Below are 9851 nucleotides of genomic sequence, written 5' to 3' on the forward strand. Positions count from 1 at the left end.
CATCACAAAAAACTTTATTTGTGACGACATTCGGGTTTTTGCGACGACTTTTTGTCGTCGCAAAAACCCCTTTTTCTTGTAGTGATATTCCTAACACCTCTCATGAATTGCATTATCTCAACTTTAATTATCATTGATATTTGGCATACCATAACCTTCTTAACGTATTAGGTCTTACTTAAATTAAAACTACATTAATATTACTTTATTGTTGTAATTCATACTTTTAGCTTCTACTACTTTATAATTCTCGGCATATATGTATAGCCTTTGGGAGCTCATATTTATGTATAACAAGTGACTGAAAGATTCAAATCTTATATTGTCTCTCATATATAATTTTCTTGCGTTTCTCTCTTTTATTCCCTTTAGTTTCTTGTAGTATACTAGATTTTGCTATTGTTTTATAACATCAACGAACTTATGAACTCAAAAGAAAGTGAGAATAAGATGGTCGTAATTTCTTAATATTATTAGAGGGCAATAAAGTTGTAGTATGAAAAAAAAAAAAAAAACGAGATGACATGTGACAGTAAAAGAAGAAAGAGAGTAAGAAAATGACCGAAGAGAAAAGTGAGAAAATGATCATAAAGAAAAGTAAGAAAATGATCATAAAGAAAAGTAAGAAAATGAATGATTGAAAAAGAACTTGCTTGCTGCATTTCAAAAAGAAAAAAAAAAAGGTGACTTGTTTGTATTAAAAAAGTGCAACAATATTTTATAGACTTTTTTGGCAGTCTCTTTTGTCAGTGGAGTCAGTTTTTTATTTTTAATTGAATAAATATGTAAAATAAATAGCTTATAAGACAAATTTAACAATTAAAAATAAATACTCTTTGATAGTTTTTTTTTTCTTTTTTTGTTCAAGTCTTTCATTTTATTTTTAATTTTTTTATTACTCTTTACCTTAAAACTTATTTATTTTTTCATTTTAGTCTTTTTTTTATTCTTTTTTATTTTTTGTCGTCAAATTTTATTTTACTTATCGTTTTAGTTTGTTTTGCCTTAAAACTCATATTTTTCTTTATTTTGGCCCTTTCAAATCACTCTTTTTTTATTTCACCCTGAATTTATTGTTTTTATTTTTTTTACGCTAAAACTTATTTATTTTTTATTTTAGTCTATTTTTACACTTTTTTTAACACACCTTTTTACACTTGTTGTGTCCTGAAGTTTCCCTTTTTTTTTTTGGTTTGATTATTTATTCTTGAAACCTATTTATTTTTGCATTTTGGCCCTTTTCCTTATTTTTTGTCTTAAAACTTTATTTTTTTTTGTTGTTTTTGCCTTAAAATTTATTTATTTTTTCATCTAAGTCTCTTTTTTTTGTCTGGAATTTCATTTTTCTCATCTTGGTTTCTTTTATACTAAAACTTGTTTATTTCTTCATTCTAGTGATTTTCTTACTTTTTTTTTACTCTTGTCCTGAATTTTTTCGTTTTGATTTCTTTTGCCCTAAAACTTATTTATTTCTTCATTCTAGTCTATTTTTATGCATTTTTTTTATTTTTGCAGTAAAACATTATTTTTGTTCCCTTTTTTGCCCTTTGTCCTAAAACTTATCTATTTTTTTATTTTAGTCATTTTTGACTTTTTTTTTCTTCTTACCCTAAAATTTCATTATTTTTCCTTTTTTTCTTTTTGGATTTTATATTCAAATTAATATGTTTTTAATAATGATACAATAATTAAAGCTTAATATACGGATTACTCCCTAAGTACCTAACATGTGGAGTTCAACTAGGATGACATCTGTAGACTAATTATTTAATACCTCTAAGTAGTTCTAAAAAAAGAGTTACATAAAGGGTGCACAAAAAAAAAAGTGTCTTTATAACGGAGAAAACTAATTTACTCTACCAGTAAGAACCATATTTTATTGTAAAATAATTTTTTAATAATTTAATTTATAATAAAAATACTTTTGTGTTTTCCATTGTAAACTTTTATTATAAAGTTATATAAATTTAACAGTTAAAAATTTAATCTAAAATTAAACTAATAATTTCTGTCCGTATAGCAATATATACTTTTTCGCTGTAAATATTCCCTGTACTGGGTCTCTTGTACAAATAGTGATACTCACCATTTACTGGGAATTAGTAAACTCCCGATTTTTTCAGTCATTTTGATTGAAAAACTCTCATCGTGTAATTATGACAGAGGAGATACGTGATAAAGGGCTCGTTCTTTTGGTAAAAACTCATAAAAAAGTAACTCGAGTTACAATTTTATTCGAGTTTATGTTCTTTTAAGTTTAAACTCGAGTTCAAACTCGAGTTTAGGAGTAAAACTCGAGTTCAAATTTTCCCTTCAACTCGAGTATTTTTTCGTTTTAATTTTGATTGAGATGATTTTTTTTTCTATGCGTTGACAACGAAAAGACGAATAAAACCCGACCCATATACCTTATTAAAATTTTTCATCAGCATTAAGTTTTTATTAAAATACTATATAAATATAAATTTAAGTTTTGACTCACTCAAACACAAACTCAAAAAGATTCTTATCTCAAATCATAACTCAAATGTACACAACCTAACACAAACTCAAGTTACAAGTTCAACTTAAGTTATAACTCAAATTCAACTCAAAAATTATACTCAAGTTAAACTTCAAAAGAACAAGCTCTTTATCATGTATCTCCTCAGTCATAATTACACGATGAGAGTTTTTCAATCAAAATGAAAACAAGTAAAAATATATCATAGTTTAAAAAAAAAAAAAAAATACGGCGTTTACTAAATCCTAGTAAATGGTGAGTATCACTACTTGTACAAATAAGAGACGCAGTACAGGGCTAAAAGATTCTTTTTTTTTTTTTCGCTAAAAAACTAAAGAAAAATACAGGGCATATAAGAGATTATCAAGTATAACTTAAAAAAAAAAACAAAAAGAAAATCCTATACGACTGTCTTAGCAAAAACAATAAAAAAACCAAAAAAAAAAGTCTTATATGAATGAGATCTTCGAGAGAAATACAAGAGAAAAAAATCTCCCTCTTTATTACATTTTAATTAATTTCTGTTATTACTATTGCCGTCGTTTATTAACCTCTACAGGTGTTTAGGTCAAGTAAATAAAGAAGAAAGTTAAGTATAGTAAAAACCATCATAACAATTGTCGTGTAATTATATTTTCATGTGACTGTATGAGCAGGAGATAATAGAATAATTATTTATTAAATTATTCAAATGACACTAATTATTATATAATTATTTCTGTTAAAAATTTTAACATAAAGAGTTCTTTTGTTAATTGTTGTAGTTTACCTAACATTTTTCATCAATAATTTAACAAAGAGAAAAAATTTGCAAAAGCTATTAAAGTTTAGGAGAAAATATTAAAATTAAAGTTTAGGAGTATTTATGACAATGTCTATAATTTAACGAACAACCATGTAACTTGTCCATATTATTATAGAAGATAATATATATATATATGTATATATATGGGTGTATAAACTTGGTTACTTGAGTGGTTGATGAATACATGAGCCTTATATGGGTTGCAATAATGAGGTACGTGCGAAATAATTTTATAAATTTGATCTCGCATTAAAATACGTAACCGTTTTATTGGTCAAGTCTATTAATTAAAGCAAGAGAAAAACAAAGTATTTAAAAAATCACATAGAAAAAAAAGGTTATATAAGAGTTTTTGACAAAAAAAAATTAAGTTGACATATTTGAAATGAATTATTTTAATAAATAGAAATAGAAAAAAAATATTTTAAATAATAACATTGTAAAAAAAATTAAACTACCAACTTAGACTCTTATAATCTAAAATATATACGTACACATTGAAAACATATACGAAGATTCTCAACATATAAATAAAAATAAAAAGGTGTAAAGTTTAGTGGGAGACGAGTGTGAGATCCGCGCGTTGCTACGGAATGCAGTATAATGCTATGATAGTTATAATGAAAATACATTAATATATATACATGTATTATACAGCATTGTATTATATGATAAATATAAAATTTATATAAACATATTTATACAGACATATACAGTATTATTATTTATAATATTTATATATATACAGAATGTACAGAATAAAAAACAACACTGTTGTGGTCCTTGAGCAGTTCATTTTTTTCAGCTGCAAGTATAAAAAAGGGGAAAATAGTTGTAAATATAAGTGTTAATAGAAATAAAGGTGGTTAAAATATAAAGTATGAAATAAATATTGTAAAAATATTTATAATACCTTGTTCTTGGGCGTTTTGTAGACTGTCTTGTTGTTCTTGATTCAGGACTGAAAAAATGGAATAATTTGTAGATATGTTTTTAAATAAATTGATAGTATTTGTTGTGTTGAATGTGGTTTACCTTGTGCTAGGTTTTTTTAGTGTTGGAGTGTGTGGAGCAAGTCTAGTCGGTGTTGATAGCTGTGATGATGGTATTGCCTGTGGGCTGAAAGATGAAAAGATTTTTAAAAATGTGATTAATATAATATAAATGTTATTTATGTATAGTTGATAAAAAAATTTTAAAAAGCATTATTTACCTTTGTGGTTCTTCTGTTCCTGTAGTTAACTGTTTTGGTGGCAATGGTGGAAGATTTTTGATTGTCCTCGGATCTGATCGATAGCTGGTGGTATTATAAATGGATCAGTAAAGCATTCGTTAATTGTTAGTGCAGAACATGGTTTTTTTATTAATACCTGAGCGGTTCTGCCAAAAGCGATAACTTCCATGTCTCCAGTATGATCTTCAATTTGGATTGTTAATCTGTACCTGTAACATACACACACACATATATATATATATATATATTTTTAATGTTATTAATTTTTTGTTAAAGTAAATAAAGATATATAATAAGTAAAAATGATATGGTAATAAATTTAATTACCATGGAGATGGTGTTGATTTTATATGGCCATGACTGTCACACCACCAACCTATTCTTGCCTGTTTTAATTGTCGATAACATATGGGGCAAGAATTGTAGAACCATCCTTGAGATGTTGAAAAGTTTACTATGGTCGCTCTTACAGTGAATTTTCCACCCTGCGTCAAATATATAATATTGTGGTTTTAAAATGTTTACTAAATGTAGTAAAAAAATAATAAGAAAGTTAATAGTACTAACCAGATTATTTTGTGCATCTAATGTTTTGAGTTCGTCTATTGTTCTTTTGTTTGCTGATATTTGTTCTTCAATTGTTTGGATGGGTGTTTTTGGTGGTGGTAGGAATTCAATTTGTTGATTTTGGTGGGAAAATCTGTATGTATGAAAGTACGAATAGGTTAAGGAAGATATAAATAAAATGTATGAATATCTAATATGATAAATTTATTAGAATACATTTTTTATATATGTGTGTTTACCTTGTCTTTAATGTTATGGTTTCTGGGATGTCTGGATCAATATAGAAGATTGTTGCTGATGTACTCGAAACATATGAGTTACCTTGAAATAGAATAGAGTAAATAATAAATGTATGCAATATTTTTTTATATATGTATATAAAAATGTTATAATAAAGTAATGTTAAAAATACCTAGATACTGCTTTGTTAACATTGCTGAGAAAACTGCCACAACTGGTGCCTTCATTGTTCTAACCACATTTTCATCAAATTGATCCGCTCTATGTCCCCATAGGCTTATCGATAGTTGTTCATTTCTGTAGAAAAAATGTAGTTTATAAAAATGAATAATAAAATTGAATGATAAAAGTGAAAAAAAACTATATTCATGTTAAATGGTTGTAATGAATAGTAAATGTGAGGGAAAAAAGTTTAAAATTATTGTACCTAATGTTTTGTATCGTTATGGATCACCGTGTTGTTGGTCTAGTGGCGACATGTGTATGTTTGAGTGCCTGGACACTTGTTACTACTCCAATAACATCTAATATTATATATGAACAGGGAAACTTATAAATAAATATGAAAGAGATATTTATAATAATAATAAAATAAGTTAAGTAAAATATATTACCTGTTAATATCTCAGTATTATTTATTCTTTGATATAGCTGGTCGAATTCTATGAAGTAGAATTTGTGAAATGGGATGTGTGGTGCGTCTTCAATAATTGGAGAAAAGGATGTTGCTCGTGCAAATTGGATCATAGCACTATGTGGAACAACTTTGTATACTGGCTTATTTTCAGTAACATAGAAGTTACTAATATTGTATATATTGTCTTGTTCAATTTTTTGGGAAATATAGTCCCAATCTCGTGCTCGAATTGTTCCCTGTATTGCTTCATGCTGTAAATAAATAATAAGAATAGAAATTTATTAAATATTAACAAATGTTATATAAAATAAAATGTAATATAATATTTTAAAATTTTAGTACCTCTTCATCAACCAGGATACAGTCAAGGCTTATCAGTCGTCCTGTGAGAAAATCGTTGTTTGTCCATATTCTGCATACTCGTGCCTGTATTGTTTCATACACTTCATTTGGTTTCAGTGCACGAATAGGTGTTGTCATTTTTTGTTAATCCTGAAAAAAGCAAGTAAGATGTTGTTATAATGATAAATATTTTTATTGAGTTTATTGTTAAAAATGTTGTACTAAAAAAATTTTAATGTTATGAAGAATATAAGATGGTATATATTTTGTATGTATTTATTTATACAATATTATGTAGGATTTCTTTGTAGACAATATTTTTTATATGATTAGGATATTTGTTGTTTGAATCATTGAGTAATATATATAATCCTTTTGGATTAGTTACTCTAGATAAAGCAACATATAATTGACCATGGCAAAATATTTGATTTTCTAAAAATAGCCCAACTTTATTCAAAGATTGTCCCTGACTTTTATTTATTGTCATAGCGTAACATATTTTTATAGGGAATTGTCGCCTTTTTAAAGCAAATGGCCATTTTGATTTATGTACAGTCATTTCTATTATTGGAATATAAACTTTTTCAAAAATATTATTTGAAGTAATGATCTGTCCTTCGATTATTTTATTTGTTAATTGTGTTATGATAAGTCTTGTTCCATTGCATAGTCCAGCAGATTGATTTAGATTTCTTAGAAGCATTATTGGAGTTCCGAGTTTAAGATTTAGTTCATGTGGTGGTAAACCGTTGAAATCTAAATTATGTAAAAATTCTTGAGGATATAAGAGATTTAGTTCTTCTATGTTTTCTGATGAAGGCAGTATTGTATCATAACTATAATAAGTTTTTACCTCATTAGGTACTAAGGATAATATATAATTATTTATATCATCAACAGTTTTATTTTTTGGTGTTACAATTGCGCGCTGTTTTAGGTACTCAATGTTATTAAAATTATTGTTGAAATCATCGTATATTAATGTTGTCATTTTGTCAATTGGATCTAGGTCAAAATCAACAAAGTATTTTTCTGGTATTTTTATCCATGTAATATCTTCCTTTTCCAAATCTTTTATTCCTTCCGCAGTACCACTTCCTCTATCCAATGTCCATTTTGAAAAATTTTCAATCTCCTTTTTTTCTTCTGATGTTGTATTAAAATGTTTTAATCGCATATTTTCTGTTAATGTTAAAACTTGAAAGTGTGGCCATAAATAAGAATTATTTATGCATGCATCTATTATGTGTTCTTTTGTTCCTGTGGGTAAAACAGGTGGGATTTGTCGAAAATCACCTCCTAGAATAACCGTCATTCCACCAAATGGTTGATCAAAATTATTTCGTAAATCCTGGAGTATTTTATCTAATGCTTCAAAATAATATTTATTAGTCATAGGTGCTTCATCCCATAAAATTAATTATGTTTTTTCAATTAAATGTGCTAATTGAGTTCCTTTTTTTATATGACATGTTGAAAAATTATCTATTGATAGTGGTATTCGAAATCTAGAATGTGCAGTTCTTCCTTTAGGCAATAATAGTGATGCTATTCCTGAAGATGCGACAGCTAGAATAATTTCATTATTAGATCTAATTTTTGTTATAATTGTATTCCAAAAATATGTTTTCCCAGTTCCTCCATGGCCATAAATAAAGAATAAGTTTTTTTGTTTATCAATAACAGATTCTAAAATTTTATGGTAAATAATTAGTTGTTCATTGTTTAAATTTTCTACTAATAAAGAATTTTCTTTTTTTAATTTATTTATATCATAATTAAGTTCTTCTCTTAAAAGTTTATTGTTTAAATCATTTATTAGTGAACCAGTAGGAAGTGGTAGATTAAAATAAGCTAAAGTTGATGAATTTAGATTTAATAATTTTTCTAGTTCATGTAATATAAAATTATATAATTCATTTTCTGGTATTTCAAAATATGGATTGTTAAAAATTTTCATAATTTTGTATAAGATATCATCAGTCATAAGTTTCTAATTTTTTTCAAGTAATTTGGGTGGGTTATTTACATTGCAAAATAATAATATAATAATAAATATATGGCGTAGTTGTGACGATGTAGACCAAAAAGATGCCTATAATATGGATTGTTCCCATTCTTTATCATCTCCTAATAAACCTAATGCATAACATGCTGCCTGATATGTTTCATATGTTATGTTATCAATAGTTCAAAGATTTTCATAGCTTGTTATTCCTTTTCGATGATTTAGTAATAATTTTAGATAATATAATTCTCCAGAGTTTGGGTGAATATAATATGATCGGTCTATTGTATGTCCTATTTGTCTAGAAACCAATATTTATATATGTTATTCCAAACATATTTAGTTGGAAATTCATTATAAGTTAGATTTCTAGCGTTGATATCAGTTTTATTTGTTTCCATCCATTCTGTTAGAGTTGTTTTATGAATATTTGGTTGTTTCATTATATCAATTAGATGTTGGTTTGATCTGAATGTTATGTTTTGCATTTTTGGTAAATGTATTGATAAACGTTGAATGGCTGGGTTTCTATGATGTATTGGATATTCATATAAACGCCATAATGCTTCATAAGGTGTTATGTATCTACAATTAATATAGTTTTTTTTTTCATCTATTTCTTCATAAATTATTTCTCCACACTTTTTTGTACAAATATTTTCTTCTATGACTGCTCTTATTCTATCAGGTCCTTTTGTTAGATATTTAAATAAATATTTTATAAGCATTGACTGACAACATATTCTACATTAATGTGAGCATTATATTTAAGACATAGATCTATATTATGTGGAACAACATATCTATTATCTAATTTAATACCATCTTTTTCAACATAGAAATTTGTATTTCTTCTTCTATAATTAACAAATCCGTTTTCCTCAATATATGTTTCATTTTTTATTTGTCTCGGGAATTTTTTTGAACATTCTGAGTTTTTCATACATTGAGCAGTTGGCTTTGCTATTCCACATGGTCCATGCATCATAAATTCGGCAACAATATTGTATTTTATTTTATTTTTTTGAGGGTCAGGAATTTTTGCGGAAATAAAATTATCAATTTTTGATGGATCATGTAGTTTATCGTCGGTATGTAACCAAAACAGGAAATGACAATGTGGCAAACCCCGTTTCTGAAATTCTACTACGTACAGATCTACAAATTTTGAACGAAAATTTATTTTAGATATATTTAGTATAAAGACTAAATAATATTATTTAATATTTATAGATAAAAAGAACATAGATGTGGAAAAAATGTACTAACCTGCAACAATTCTTCCGAAAATATTTTCATTTTTTATTGTTGATAAAAAATGTTCTAATTTCATTTTAAAAACTCTTACAATAATATCAAGTCTATCTGCAGAATTAGAACCAGGTATTTTTATTAAAGCTCTAGTAATTTCAGGCTATTTTGGATTACATGTAAATGTTATGAATAAATCAGGATTTCCATAATATCTACAAATTGCCATTGCATCATGATAGTTTTGTATCATGTATCTAG

The sequence above is a fragment of the Morus notabilis genome, unplaced genomic scaffold (genome assembly GCF_000414095.1).
Source record: "Morus notabilis unplaced genomic scaffold, ASM41409v2 Scaffold277, whole genome shotgun sequence".
NCBI lineage: Eukaryota > Viridiplantae > Streptophyta > Magnoliopsida > Rosales > Moraceae > Morus > Morus notabilis.